Source organism: Uranotaenia lowii, chromosome 3 (assembly GCF_029784155.1).
Source record: "Uranotaenia lowii strain MFRU-FL chromosome 3, ASM2978415v1, whole genome shotgun sequence".
NCBI lineage: Eukaryota > Metazoa > Arthropoda > Insecta > Diptera > Culicidae > Uranotaenia > Uranotaenia lowii.
This window is the reverse complement of record NC_073693.1, coordinates 149601229-149616605: the sequence shown is the minus strand read 5'-3', so window position 1 is coordinate 149616605 and position 15377 is coordinate 149601229. Positions and strand designations below refer to the sequence as shown.

At 32.5% G+C, this 15377-nt stretch overlaps 1 protein-coding gene across 1 annotated transcript in view; it reads right to left on the bottom strand.

Annotated features, from left to right (window-relative positions):
* The window catches only part of LOC129758599 (putative uncharacterized protein DDB_G0282133), a 509097-nt gene that overhangs the window by 193442 nt on the left and 300278 nt on the right, over positions 1 to 15377 (bottom strand). The window contains exon 4 of the mRNA XM_055756144.1: positions 3218 to 3238. The gene's annotated coding sequence lies outside the window, so the exon portion shown is untranslated. The remainder of the gene's footprint in view (positions 1 to 3217; positions 3239 to 15377) is intronic.

Here is a 15377-nt window from a genome sequence, read left to right as displayed (position 1 = left end):
AAGGAATGTATTTTTTTTTTACAAAAAACTTTGTAAAATGATAAACTTGAACTGTTCACTATAGAAAAAACTATCGATGAATGTTGAGTTTGAGAGAAATATTTAAATATTAGCTGAAATTGCTATCGCGTTTAACTCGTGTGAACGTTATTTCACATTGGACAATTTGGCTGGGAATGACAGTGTATCAACAATTCACATTTTTCTGAGGTGAGAAATAAAATCTTATTTTGATTAATTTTATTGCCCTGAACTTTTTGAAACAGGTCAAAATTTTTAAGATAAATCTACACTTTTCTGATATAACTTAGAAATTTTACAAAAAAAAGGGTTTTCTCCAAGACTGTCACTGTCCAAGTCAAAATTACTTTGACTTCTGCTTAAAGAAAAAGTATAGAAGTTTTATATTTCTTTTCTTTTCCCAGTACTATGAAATAATACATTTTTAACGAATATTTAAAGAAGTAATAACTAAATTGAATTTTAGATATTATAAATGCATAAATCATCCAATTCGTTTTTTAGACTTCAATTTGTTGAATGAAGTAAAACCTTTTTTTTATTTTCTTCAATAGTTTGAGAAATATTTAAATTCAATTTTTCAAAACTGTAGGATTGAACTACATCAGATTATTCATTGTCAGAATCATCATCATCATCATCATCAAAATTATATTTCTGTATTGAATAAAGCATAACAAAAAATATCAAAATCATTTTTTTCTTTAATGTAGATTTCGTAGTTCATCAGTGATTGATTTCAATCAAAACTAATTCATTTTAAAACTTTTTCAGTTTTCCACAAAGGAATGGTGACAGACACAATTTGAGAAAAAATCGAGTTCATGACGCCATAATCTACCATAAGCAACCACATGCTGTCCCTTGAGTTATCAACTAAATTCCATTGAAAAGTTTTTAAAAAGGTTTGAAGTCTTTATCGAAAAAAATTTATTAAAATGTTAATATTATCGTTTTCAACTTTATATTTTATTTTAATTAATGAAGTGTTTAACGACTGTTGGTTATTATAAAAAAAAGAATAGAAAGTTAGAAGAATTAGAAAGATGCTGAAAATGCGAGAGTAGAATTTTATTGGAAGCATTTTCATCATATTTCATCAAAATTGTTCCTCATGAAACAAATTTTCATTTTCATAATCTTGAAATAAGCAAACATGTTTAAAATCCCAGATAAAAAATAATCTTGAAATATTCTAACTACAAGAAAATAACTTTTACGAGAAGGCTGATAAATTAAATAATCTTTTTTTATAAGTTTGCCTTTGTTTTTCTACTATGAGTTTTAGTGTTCTGAAAACATAATCTTGGAAACCTATAAATCTTAATTTTTAATAAGAAAAACCTAGTTTCTGGCTTTGGTCGCTTTCAGGACCCAATATTTTTATTGACGAATACATAATATTCAATTTCAATCTAAACTATAACTGCGCTGGAAAATTTCCTTACTGACGGTTTTTGGCTCAGTTTATGAATATCTACGGGAGCTAGCTTTTTCAGCTCGGAAATATCTAATTGCACCTTAAAAAGGATTAACAAATAATATAACTCTAAGTCCTGACGGGGTTTGCTGGGAATTGAATCCTTTTTGGCTTATAAGAAAACGGAACAATTTTCTAAGCAGAGAAATAGTGATTAGTTAAGGTTGGAAATGGAAGTCCTTTCAACCTTATACAACTAAAAATATTTTTGTTGTCGCATTTATGTATCCATGGAATTTGAAATCAATAAAAAGTTTCATCATTTGCATAATAAAATATTGTTAAATGCGTACGGGCCTCATGGAATCTCAAACCTTTTCAGGGATCCCCTGAAACGAAGCTGCGGAAGGGTCAAACCTTTTTCCACAGGCCGATAAAAATTTCGAGTGGTGTTAATGATTTCATATCTCTACGAACGATGGATAAGCTTCGGCATCATCTTCGATCATAATTGCTCGGGCTGGTGGTGAGAATTACCCGCCTATCAGCTTTCAGCAGCACTATAGGTACGATTCGGTTGACGCCATTCACATTTTTGGGCATGTTAATTAAACAGGCGTGATTTACGGGGCGGGAAGTGAACGATTGATCAATTAAGTGAGTTGTCGACCCCGTTCGGGTGATGTAACGCCATTTGATTATGCTGCTGTAATGTTGTATGGAAGCTTCTGATGGTTGTAGGATGATTGAAGTTTTTATGTTTTGAGGTTAATTGCTACCAGAAAAGACAGAATTCGAATTTCAGAAATTGTGAACTTACAGTCAGTTGTTTCAGTTGAAGATTAACCTACTGCAAAAAGAACTGACACAATACCACCAAATGTCAAAGTGATGGAACAAATAGCTGGCAATGATTGATGGTATTTTTTCAGACGGAAATCCATCATTTTAGGATGGCTGTTGCGAGCACTTGAATATAAATTAAACAATTCATTTCCATACATTCAATCCAGCCAATCTGATGGTACAATTTTCCCAGCCAGCAGTACAAGTTCCGTGTGAAAAATGGTGTCTTGACAGCAACAGCAGCAGCAGCGTTCCGATGTCATCACAAGTTTTCTGCTAATTTTTCCCTCATGGCAGCTTTTCTCAACAATTCAGCAAGTGTTTGGACACTGTCGAGGGTAATTTTGTCGTTTGCATGTGGTATTGAAAATGCACTTTTCGCTAATTCCTAACTATGGTTGCCGATGGCGAGACAGGTTGGGAAAATTTCCCGCGTTTTTTTTCCATGATTCGGAAAGTCTATTCTCTTGCGTCGCGCAATTCGAAACGTTCAAAACGTTTTTCTCGAGCTTTGCACTACCTATTCCTACTAGCCGGTGCAAAACGGAACGATTAAATCACATGCCAGGCAGGAGATTTTAAGTTAGCATCTCTCTCTCTCTGATGCCGTCGACGCGTCACGTGGATTGCGTAATGCCAGTCAGTCAGTCGGTCGGTCAGACCGCCTAAATAACTTACGGCAACTAATTGAAGATTAATTAACCGTGTACAATTAAGGTTTTCGCGCTAGCTTTTTACCGTAATGGTGTCAGCATTTTGGATTAACTCCCATTATTGTTTAGCATGGCTGAATGTTGTTGTTTCGGCGTTTGTGAGATTAATATTGGGAGATCGGTTTTGTGTTCAGATGGAAAACGGGGTCTTGCATACTAGTGTTTAAAGGTTAATTACTCTTAAACATGATATAAACTTCAATATTATACTACTCACCTCCGGGGGAAGAAGATCGATCTGAAAAAAGGGAGAGAATCAAATGTTAATATATTTAATTTTTTTCATTGTTTTAAAATGTGCACCAACAAAACAAATATCAGATCATGAGAGAATAATGAAACCTTGCATACTAGAAAATTTATCCTCATAGGATTATGTTATAATTTATAACTTATAAATGTTGAATAAATTTCACAATAGTTTTAAAAATAATGCCTTCCAATGAAACTAAGCGAGATTCCAAACGATTGCGACAATTTTTTTTTCAATTAACATAATTATTCCAAGCTGTCTCAAAAACTACTTGTTACCAAATTTTGCATATGTGAAACATTATAATTGTTGGCACTTTTATTAAAAATGTCATCAATTTTAATCATTGCATTAAAAAAAAATTCTCAAAACAAGACAATGCTTTTTCACGAGCAGGCGAGAATAGAGATACTTGATCCTTTTTCTTATATTCATCATATCTTTTACGACAGCGTGAAATTTCAAGTTTATATGCTGCAAAAGTTAGACCAATAAATGAACCCGCATACTAGAAGCGTTTTCGTGGGACTAAAAAAAGTGAAATTTTGAAAGTTTAAGGAGACTTCATCCTTTAATCAGGGTGCCCTGAGCTTTGGCAAAAAACAGGCAAAATCTAGAATAATAGTAACATTGAATTTTTGGCCATATATTTGTTTTTCATTCACAGTTTAAAAGTGTCAGACAAAAAAGAATTTTTAAATATGGTCTACTACCCTATTTTTATTGCATACTTAAAGGCGCAATTTTCTTATTTTTAGCAAAGCACTTTTTTGTATCTTTTTCATCAGGAAATTATTGGATGAATATTAGTCATTGGAAAAATATAAATAATTTGCAATGATCAACATCCATTCAGAAGAAAAATATATTTTTTGGACTTGAGGGATCAAGTAACCCCATGACATACATTTTGGAAAACTTTTTCTTAACAAAATTAAGAGTTTACTATTGCTTTAAAAACGATTCATATATTGGCATAAATGTATATATTATAATTTATTCGTGTGGGAAGCATTTTAAAGTGATAAAAAATATCTTCAAATCACATTTTGTTGGATTTTCAAACAAAGTGCAATAACCCAAAAATTTTTTTTTTATATTTGAGATAACTGTTTTGTTGTTTTGGTCTATTTGCCAATTTTTCTAGAATATTTGATTTAAGTAAGACATTCCAGTTTCGAGATGAAGCTGAGATATGTAAATAGATATACATAGATAGAGATAGAGAAAAAATAGGCAGTTAAAATTTTGCATGTCCCATCACAAGTAACCTAGCTATCGCCAAAAGAACGTGTCCTATTTCTTAATAAACTAAACTAAATGAAAAACACTCGCTTCTACGAATTTTACTTTTGGCATAGAGATATATACAAATATTGTTCCAATTGAAAAAAAAAACTCAATGAATGTTTTTAAATAGGAAATAGAAACCAAATCGACTGAACATTTAACTTAAAAAAATTGGAGGGATCAGATTAATGTGAAGTTAACTTATGAGTTAATTCGATGCAGATTTTTCACTGAATGGTACAGATAAAAAATATTTTTGAAGTGCAGATTTGATTGTGGCAACGCTTCTGTGGAGGAAGAGTCATCAACTTTTCATCTTTATTTACACCATGTTCTTCTTTTTCTCTCACGGAAGTGGGAGAGCTCTCACACATGCTGTCCGAGCCGCTCACAGCTAATGTAGGCTTACCAGAGAGGTACTTCCAGGAAAAAAACGGGACACTTCACGAAAAAAAAGCGGGGGGGGGGGGGCAAGATGGACCATAATGGTCTCAGCCGTCCCCTAGCGGGACAAGCAAATTAAAAAAAAAAAAGCGGGACATCGCCGAAGAAAGGGGGACATTTGGGAAACTCTTAAAAACCTAGTTTTTACGACCATTGCTTTAATATGTCTATGTCTTAAATAGTTCAATGAAAGTAATAAAATATGGATAAATGAAATTTGTCAAAAAAAAAAAATGTAATCTCAAGAAAACACATAAGCTACGAACCCTTCAATCGAAAATATTGTAGTTCAGAGTAATTTAAAATCCAAAATTTGAAGAAAGATTTTATATATTTAATCTGCCATTTTGATCATCTACCAAGTTTATTTAATTTAACTCGTCCATTCCTACCTTGTTTGATTGGAAATAGTTTGTTGTCTTGTTTTATTTTTTCCGGAACTTGACTTTTCCCGAAGCATTACATTAAAGGGATTCTGCTAGGATTCCGGAGAATAATCTTGAGCCATCATCATTTGGAAGCAACTTTAAGAATTTTTTTTTCAATCGAAAAATATTAACATCGCTGGGACGTGCTCAAAGAACGCTTAACTGAACCAAATTGCTATGGTGAGCATTGGTTCAGTTAAGCTTATCTTAGAGCTTGCTAAATTGCCCGGTCTTACCCTTAGGAAAAGTTCGGTCCTGCCCTGTTGCCCGGTTTTCGTAGAAAAAAGCCTGGATTTTGATCAGATTTAATCAGTTTATTCCAAAATTGAATTATTATATTGTTTTATCTTTGCGTCCAAAAATGATTTTTTAGGCAAGTTTATTCTTAATAATCGTAAACAGTTTTCCAGAATCCAAAATTACAATTTAAAATGTTCTGATGTGTTTTGAGTTTTGATGCAAAAATAAATTTTCAAGTGTATTCTTTTTTAGTTTTACTGAATAATTCCGTGATTTTGACCCAATTTCCCGGATTTAGGGTTGAAATTTATTAAATCAGATGTCCGGATTTTGCGAGGTTTTAAGATAAAACTTCTCGGATTCACATGGTTCCGGATATGTCTTGAACATATTCTGGCAATCTTAGTTGTTTAATTTTGTATTATTTAGATTATGAAAAAATAAAATGCTGCTAGTTTTGAAAAAAAAAAAACACAGAGCACATAATATTTGAAAGAATTTTTGTGTTGAACCAATGAATAAATTGAGGATAAATTTAGGTTAGTCAGTGAAATTTCATGTTTGAGGAGAGACTATTTTGAAGTGGTAGAATCGGAGAAAATTGAGTCTACCATAAAAAGAATGAAAATCAAAATATCGAATAAAGCTTCAGGCATAAGAATTAATGTACGGAAATAGAATACCTAAAATAAAACACCACGTTTTAAAAAAAATCCGAATTCTCAAATAAATGTTAGATCAGGTTTAAAATTAACCATGATAAAAATTGTTAGAGAAATGATAATTATTGTTATTTTCTATTCATTTTATTTCAAATTTCTTCTCTTTATTTTCAGTGGAAGGGTTGATATAAAAATTCCGCTGTTCTATCTTGAATTTTCAAAGAAAATTGATCACGATTTGAAATGTGGATTAAGGGAAAAAACCATTTTAAACTCAGGATAGTTTATTCAAAAGAAGATAATTGAACTTTATTTGGAGAAAGAAGAAAATATTTATCTTTATTTCAAGACTGCCGGTGATCAAAGTCAACCCCCCAAACTTTAAACCCCCCCCCCTCCCTCCCCATGAAGATCCAAAAATGCTAAGTGAATTTTTTTCTGTTAAACATAAAATTTGGCATTTCTAATTAAAATTTAATGAACAACGAAAATGATTCAAGAGGAAAAATAGAGTAACAATCTCAACTCCAATACCTCGAAATCTCATGCCAGGACCACAATTCAACAACAGTTTTTCAAAAAGTTTCTCATTTGTTGATAATTATTGAGTCCCAAATATTGAATTCCAAAAAAGTTAGACTAAGCTTACCAGATTGTCCGAATTTCAACCAGATTTTCTCACTCTATTTGCAAAATCAAACGAAAATTTCAATTGAGTCCTTAGAATTATGTATCTTGCGTACAAATTTATTTTCAAACAAATTTTGACAATATAAACATAAACATTCTTTTGGTAGCCTTCAATATGATTCTGAATCGGCTAATGTGTTTCGATAAAATTAAAAAAAGTTTTCCACGTGTTTCTCATCTTGATTTTAATGAAATAGTTTTTAAATTTGTCTGAGTTTCGGCCGGAAATAGGGAAATTTTTTAAAAAATATGCCCTGATTTGGCAAGGTTTTGAGATAAAATTGCCCAGATTTGCCCAGCCGGAAACTTATGAAAAAATTTTTTGTTAGTATCCAGTTTTTTTTTTCTTGATTATGAGTTTGGATCAGCATCAATATTTAAAATTCAAACCAGTTTTTTAATAACGATCTAAAATTTTTATCCGGTGCTTATGCGGAGTTGAAACATAAGAAAAATTCATGAGTCCAGAATTGAAAAATGTGAAGCAAAGTTCATTTAACCACAAATTCAGAATCAAATAAAAAATTTCTGGTTAAGGGTTCTGACATAAATTTCGCTTTTTAGTTTTGCATTCATAGGATTTCTTATCTGGAATTGAGAATCCGGTTTGGAATTAAGGTTAAAAATGCAGAATTCAGACTTGGAACAAAAATTCTAGATTCGCATTTGATTTAGCTCAAAACTAAAATATCAATGTTAGAATTCTATTAAATATTCAAATTGAAGGAATAAATTAAATTAAAAATTAAATTAAATTAAAGTTTTAAATTCAATCAAAGTCATTTAAGAAACACAAACCTGGTGAAAATCAAATTTAAAAAATCAGATCTAGATTCATTTCACAGAATTTGATTTTTGAAAAATCTAGATTTTATTTTTGAAACCTCAATCACAGGATTAAAATTATGAAATATAAAATAATAAATAATAATTCTTTACTTGGTTTTTTATTCTCAGGTAAATATTCAACTGGAAATTTTATTTAATATTATTTACATTTGTTGCGAATTCTTCAAAATCAAAGGTCCTAACTTAAATCTTAAATTTTAATCGATTTTACAAGAGTAGAAAATAAACCTTATTTTAACCGTAACCCTATTTTTTTTTAATTATTTCAGAATATAAAATACATTTTTACCCAAGCTTAATATGGTTATGCTTGTGGTTCAAAAGAATAAGCTTGCTGATTTAAATAAGTAAAAAAAATCTTTTAAATGAAGCGTTCAAAATCCTTTTTTTCGATTATAGTTATTCCTACATCATTGTGTCACTCGCGACTTTTATCAACAATGCAGTTGGCATACCGATCATTGAAAAACTTTTCTGGAACAACTGTGTTCTTGGGCTCGAAATCACAGACATCAGCTCAGGAGGCAACTGACTTACCAACTGAGCTGTATCACATGTCTTCTTAACTTTGAAGACTTTATGAAAAAAAAAATTAGTAACTCCTAGAACTTATTTTCGGAAATAAATAACTTCTAATGCACAATATAATTAACCTGAATAACTTGTAATTAGTACATATAAATTTTTTTCACTTTTGCATGTATTTTTCAAACAAAAATGATTGAGTTTTCCTCAAATTGTCATCAAAACCTCCCCAATGAGCCGATTCTTCCTACGGCCCTGTACCTATGTAGTTTGTAAAACGAAATGTCTCAAGTCTAGGTGATATAAGATAAATTTCCGCCGGAGGCAAGAAAAATTCAGTAATTTGCCTTTACTACGTTGAAAATTTTGCTTGAAAAAAATCTCCATGGGAGAGGGGGAGGGGGATTAAATCCCTAAACCCCCCCCCCCCCCCCCCCCGTTCGCACGGCCTTGGTCTCAGGATAAAGCAAGATATTTTAAGAAAAAGGACATTTTTTACGTGACGGATGGCAACCTCAAGCTAGTGTAAAGTCCAGCGAAAAAGGATTTAATTATCACAATGAGTTCAAGTTCTCAAAATATCTATTGAAATTGGGATTCAATTTTGGAAACTTACTTTCATATAGGCGTAAAGTTTTCACGATAGAAGGTTTAGAAAACTAAAATACTAAACAGTATTTCGGTATTTCAAAACACAAAACAAAAGTTATAATCAGCCTCAAATATATTGATGAGAATTTCGAACAAAATTTCAACATGTTCAACAAAAGTATAAGTAAAAATGTGGGATTTGCCGAAAACAACAAATTAGAATATTCATTTCGACTTTATTATTAAAATTTACATTTAAGAGGCAAACAACTGGATACATTACGTTGTACAATACATTGAATGGATTCTGTTAGAAGAAAAAGTTCTTATATGAGTGTTGGAATATAAGAGATATTATTGAAATATATCCTCACTTACTAATACAATCCTTAAAAAGCGTAATTACACGATACCATTTTCGAAAAGAAAGTCAATTTTCTCATAAATCCTTAAATTAAATTCATTACAACTTTATTTATTTTTTTTTTTTTTTAAATTGCGACCCAGAGATGGGTCTTGACTCAAACATTCAGTCAGCGAAACTTTTTTTGTAGAGAAATGAATCCAACTTAGATGAAATTTCAGGGACTAGATAAGAGAAAAACATGGGAGAACTATTCCCTTCATTCCGATAGACATCGACACTCAACCAGTATAATATTCATACGCCAGGTTGGTCTCCTGTAGTAGAATGTTAATACATGGGCCCCGGAGAGGCGCAAGATGTGGGTTCAAGTCTCACCGGGAGACAAGGCGAATTTTTTTCGCATGTTTTTCAACATCGATTTTCTCTTATCTAGTCCCTGAAATTTCATCTAAGTTGGATTCATTTCTCTACAAAAAAAAAAAAAAAAACATTACAACTTTCGGGGTTTTCGAACAAAAAAACCAAGAGAGAGAAGGGAAAGAAAGGGGAGGGGGGGGGTGAGGGGAGGGGTTTGACAAAAGCAGAATTTGATACTTGTTCCGACCTTAATGAACAGAGGTAAAAATAGCCACGAACTCTGCAATTCAAATACATTAACAATCTTTTTAAAACTTACTTTCAGATGCAAAAATATGTACTCACAGTCTGGCGAATCTCAACCATCGTTGGAACCCTGGATTAAGAATTTGGCTGCAGTCAAGTATGGTGTCGTTGTTCGCATATTACCAGAGAGGCCACAACAAGAAAAAAAGAAAGAGCCAAGAGGTCACTCCCCGGGGTTAAGAAGAGATTGACCCCGGGAATGGATGAGCAAGGCATTCCCGCAGCAACACTCTTCGTCTGGTATTTGAACCCGATGATGGGCCGCTGCATCGTTGTTTTGATGAAAAAGACCGCGCGCCCGGATGGTGTTAAAAAGCTCACCAAGCTTAGGCCAACCAAAGTCACGCCAGACCGCGGCAGACTTGTGGAAAAGCAAATGACGATGATTGGTGGTTAGTTTTATCGTCCCGGTCTGTTGTTTTCCAGCACTTCATGTATTTTTCGAGCGCCATTCGAAAATAGAAGAAAAAAAAATCGAGAGTGGTGAAAACGTTCCTTTTGCTGCCAATTGGAGAACGAAGGCGATGCAAAGCAGTCAGCAGTTTCGGGAGAAGGATGGTAATAACAGTCGTTTGTTTGCTGATAGAAGAGACACTTAACTGTATTTATAATATATTGTTTGCAGGGAAAGGTCATAACGTTCCCTTCGTTTCATTACTTTCATGATTTGACACTCCCAATTGGGGTATTGGGAACTGCAATGCAGCCTTTGAACGTTATTGGTGGAACAACAATTTCAACTATTTTGAAAAGCGAGTTAATGTATGGAAATATTGGCGGTTTCATTTTTCTAGCCAAAGATTCAATTTGAATACAAAATCGGTTATTGCTTTGCATATGGAGATATGAGATAATTAACGTGCAAGTTGAACATTTACAAGTTTATAGGAAATTTTGTATTGAAAAGAGAACATTTCTACATTGAAAACAGTTTCAATAAACGCTTCTTTTCAGTAATGAATTCAGCGCCGAAAATTAGATTACATGACCTACTAATAAAATAGAAAATATTTCTGATTGTTATCACTAGACCGATGCAAAAAATTGAGGATATCATGAAACGAATTATTCAAGATGCCAAAACCTCACGCTTTATTTTCGGATGGTTTCTTGGACATGAATTACCGTCTTGCCTTTGGGTTGAAATGAAAATTGCTTGTTTTTTATACACCTTCATCTATTGCTATATCGATTTTCGACGATATCGATCTCAATTTTTTACTCATGATAGCTGGCAAATAAGTTCATATTTTACTTATGAAGTTTTTCTCAGATTTATTATATTTAAAGGGTGTCCCTAATCAAATTGCATCACTCCGCAAACGCTTGAAAATTTGCTTAGAGTTCGCTCAAAGTGTATTTTTACAATCTGTTTCTTATTTTTTTCTAAATTTTTAAAGTTGAAAAAAATAGAGTCCATCAAAGAGAAACGACGCAAATATATTTTTCGGAAATTTAAAAAAAAATACTCACCTTTTTTTAACGGGACGTCGGAAAACAACTCGCAGTTGAACTGCAACTATGAGTTTTGTGATTAAACATTACTTCGCTGTTCTGAGAAGCAAATCAAGAAGATTTGAGATCCGGTTATTTGTTCTGTTTAATGTTAGGACCCACAAGCGTGTATACAGTTTTCACCGGAAATTCAGTATTACGATCAGAAAATTTCGGATTGACACCATACAAGGGTGATTTGACAATCGTTGCACAGCTAAGCACTTGATTTTGGTGTTTATGCTGTATTTTAGTAATTTCAACCAAATTCACTCGATTTTTTTTTGTCGATGCACTCATACAGGATTGGTCAACAAGACCCAAAAGTTCAAGTGTTTGAAAAAAGTGACATAAAAATTTAAAAAGTCATTTAAAACAGCTTGTCTGTGCCCAATAGTTGCACAGGCAAATTTTGTATCGTGCATAATGTTGTCCGATTTTTTCCAATGGTTGCACATTTTAAAAACAAGTCAGCATGAGGTCGAATAGGCTGATATTTGTTACGGAAGCTTATTATGAGAACTTGTAGTTCAAATGCAATCTAATTTTTAGACGGCCCCTTATGAGGGGGCAGGGTGGGGTCTTCCATATAAACCGTCCAATGCACTTTCCAATTCCAATTCGGCCTAAAAAAACACAAAGCCGCCGGTTTGAGTGTCTGGAATAGCATTTATCACACGTGAAGTTTTCTCAGAAACTCAAATCCACCTCTTAATTTACCGGAAGCCATTTGCGTGGAGTGTTATTTAAACTTAATTGCAAGTGTTGAGCCTTTTTCTTTATATGTCATACCAACATAAAATTTTATGTCTTTAAAATCCCATAGAATGAACAGAAAGGTATTTAATGCTTAATTTTTAAGTGGTTATTAACAGGTGAAATAATTAGAGAACGTGATCTGTTTTGCCCCCTTTTACCCGAAGATCCGATTTTACAAAACAAATGTTTTAGGACTCACTTGGAAGTCGATCGATTTTTACATAATGAATCTCAATTTAAAACATGAAAATGGACACAACCACGCCCAAATTTCCAGATCGTTTGACTGATTTACGCTCATGCTATACAATTTTGTATAAGAATTTTTTTTTTCGAAAAGTTAATTGAGTAATATAAGTGAGTTTATTTGTAATTAATGTAACCTCTGTAGTATTTCATCAATCTTCAGGAAACAATCACATCACATAGAAATGCTTCCCGAGAGTTTTCCGGCTGAAAAACTGTTTTGGATCAAATTAAGTTTCACAAAGCTATGACTGTTTATTTTTCTGGATGATAAGGGCCAAATAAAGCTTCGCATAGATGTCTCCAGTGACGGCAACTCGACGGCAGATTCGAATTCCTGAGAAAATTGCAACCTTCGACTACTAGTTTTTGGGATTAAGGGTCGTAGTTTTCTTCCTGTACAATATTTTGACAATATTAATAACAATATCAACGTTGTTGACATGGAATAAAATTCTTTTAGATTTGTCGTCACGAAATTAGAGAAACAGATTTTTCCAGAACAGTTTTTAGATTCTTTGAATAAAATGTTGATTAAATGGTCGGTATAAAGGATTTCAAAATAAATCTGGTAAAAGAGTAGTCTCTCAAAGCCAATGCAGTTGAGTTGACTTTGACATTTTTCAGACAATGCAAATTGCCCGACTTTCATACAAACATAAGTTTTTCAACGAGTTTAATAATTTCAAAACTTCATTTTTAAGATTTGACGGAATAAAAAATAAACTTATGGATATATAAAGTGTCTTTGTATCATTGAGTTAATTATTAAATATCAACATTGAGTGTATGCAAGAAGAACTTTTTGCATATACAAGAAATTCAAATAAGTAAGAAATGAATTTTGTTTTAAATTATTGATTTTGTCCATTCCCAAGATTAATTGTTTGCCAGCATGAGAAAAAGCAAAGTATTTTATGTAAAAAGTTATAACAATTTCGAAATAAAAAATCGTAATCCATTGAAAAGTATCGGAAAAAGCAGGATTTGCTTTCTGAAGCTTTCAATAATTTCATGACAAGATTTGCTAAAGTTTTAAATCATTACACTTATTGGCTAAGCAAAGCAGTATAATGCGATTCTTATTTTCATCTGGTTAACCAGCTTTCAAATTAGCTGTCAAAACACTAAAATTAATTTTTTTTTATCTTTTTGAATTTTTCGTATGACAACGAATATTATTTCTGGGGTAAAAGTTACACAGTAAACGAAAATTAACGAGTTCGGTAATTTTTTACCGAAATCCTAACATGTGAAATCGTTAAACTGTTCGAAAATTTTTTCGGTAAAAAATAAACGAACATCGGTAAATGAAGAATCGATTTACCGATGTTCGTTTATATTTTACCGAAAAAATTAACGAACAGTTTAACGATTTACACATGTTAGGATTTCGGTAAAAAAAATACCTTACTCGGTAATTTTCGTTTACTGTGTAGGTTTAGTTTTTGTTCACATGCAATGTATTCCAAGAACCAAGAAATATTTAAAAAATACAAAATTATGTTTTTTTAACTTTCAGTACATCTCTAATGGTTTTTGAATGAAAATTTGGATTTTTCCGTACAAGCCTCCAAACTAATTCAAAACACGTTGTTATAATTCAGCACTTAATCAACCGCTTGCAAAATTTTAATTGCTATTTTTTGCTGTAAAAACAACCAAACAAAGTTATTGGAGTTATACGAATTTATAAATTTGAAATTTCCAAACAAATTTTGTAGCGGAATTATGTACAACAATGGAGCAGGAGGAGATTGAGTGGACCAATTGTTGGACGATCCAACATATTTTCTGGTAAAGTATGGATCATAATTTTTTTCAAAATCATGGTGTTAAAATTGTCCAACAAACGTTTCGTATAGAAAACAGATACGAAAAATGTTTTATTCTGACGTAAAACCGTATTTGCCGTAGAGGGAATGTTAAGGTTTTTGTTAACAATTAGCACAAAAACCGCGCGAAAAAAACAAGAATAATTAAAACTGGCGTAAGATACACACTTACCAGCCGGAAATAACACGAAAGCCTAATTTCATCAGAAAATATTCTGACTTACATGATTCAGTATTATTTTTGAGGAAAAGTTGAAAAACAGCTGAAATATTGACAATTTAAGTCATGCTGTGCAACAATGGGTTAGGGGACATCGATTGGCAAATCACCCAAGTTAGTGGCCAAAACTTGTTTCCAATATTTTTTGCATTGTGGCTGATATTTTATTAAAATAATGAAAAATAATACAAAAATATAATTATTACTTAAGAAAAAAAATATAATTATTATTTGAGAGTGATTTTAGCAATGTTCTGGATGACAAACACAATTCGTTAAAACACGGTTTACAGTACTGGCTTCATCTGTTACTACTGGACCGATTTTTATCAATAATACCATTTTGGAATCGTCTTTTTTTTTTTTTTTTTTTTTTTTTTTTAATTTGTGAGCAGGGAAAAGCCCGCGGGAGTGGAACTTTTTCAGTGCTCCTTCTCCAGTGGGCGCAAAACCTCCTCATCACTATTTATTTTTTTTAAATTTTTTCAACTTGTTTACAATAAGGTTTGTTCATTCTTTTCATTTTTTAGCACTTAATTTTTTGTATCACTTGTGTTCGGTAAATGACATGGTAAACATTCAATATTTGGCGCTGGTTGCGGAGGCGGTGCTTGATGGCGGTGGTTGATGGCGGTGGTTGGAGGCGGTGGTTGGAGGCGGTGGTTGGTGGCGATGGTTGGAGGCGGTGGTGGCGGAAATGAGATAAGCAAAATAAAATGTTGTGGTTAAACGGATGTGGTGAAATGGTAGCGGTCATTATTTTCGCGCTCGAATGATGGGAGGTAGAAGTTGACTGTGCTTCCAGCGAGATAAATCTCTGT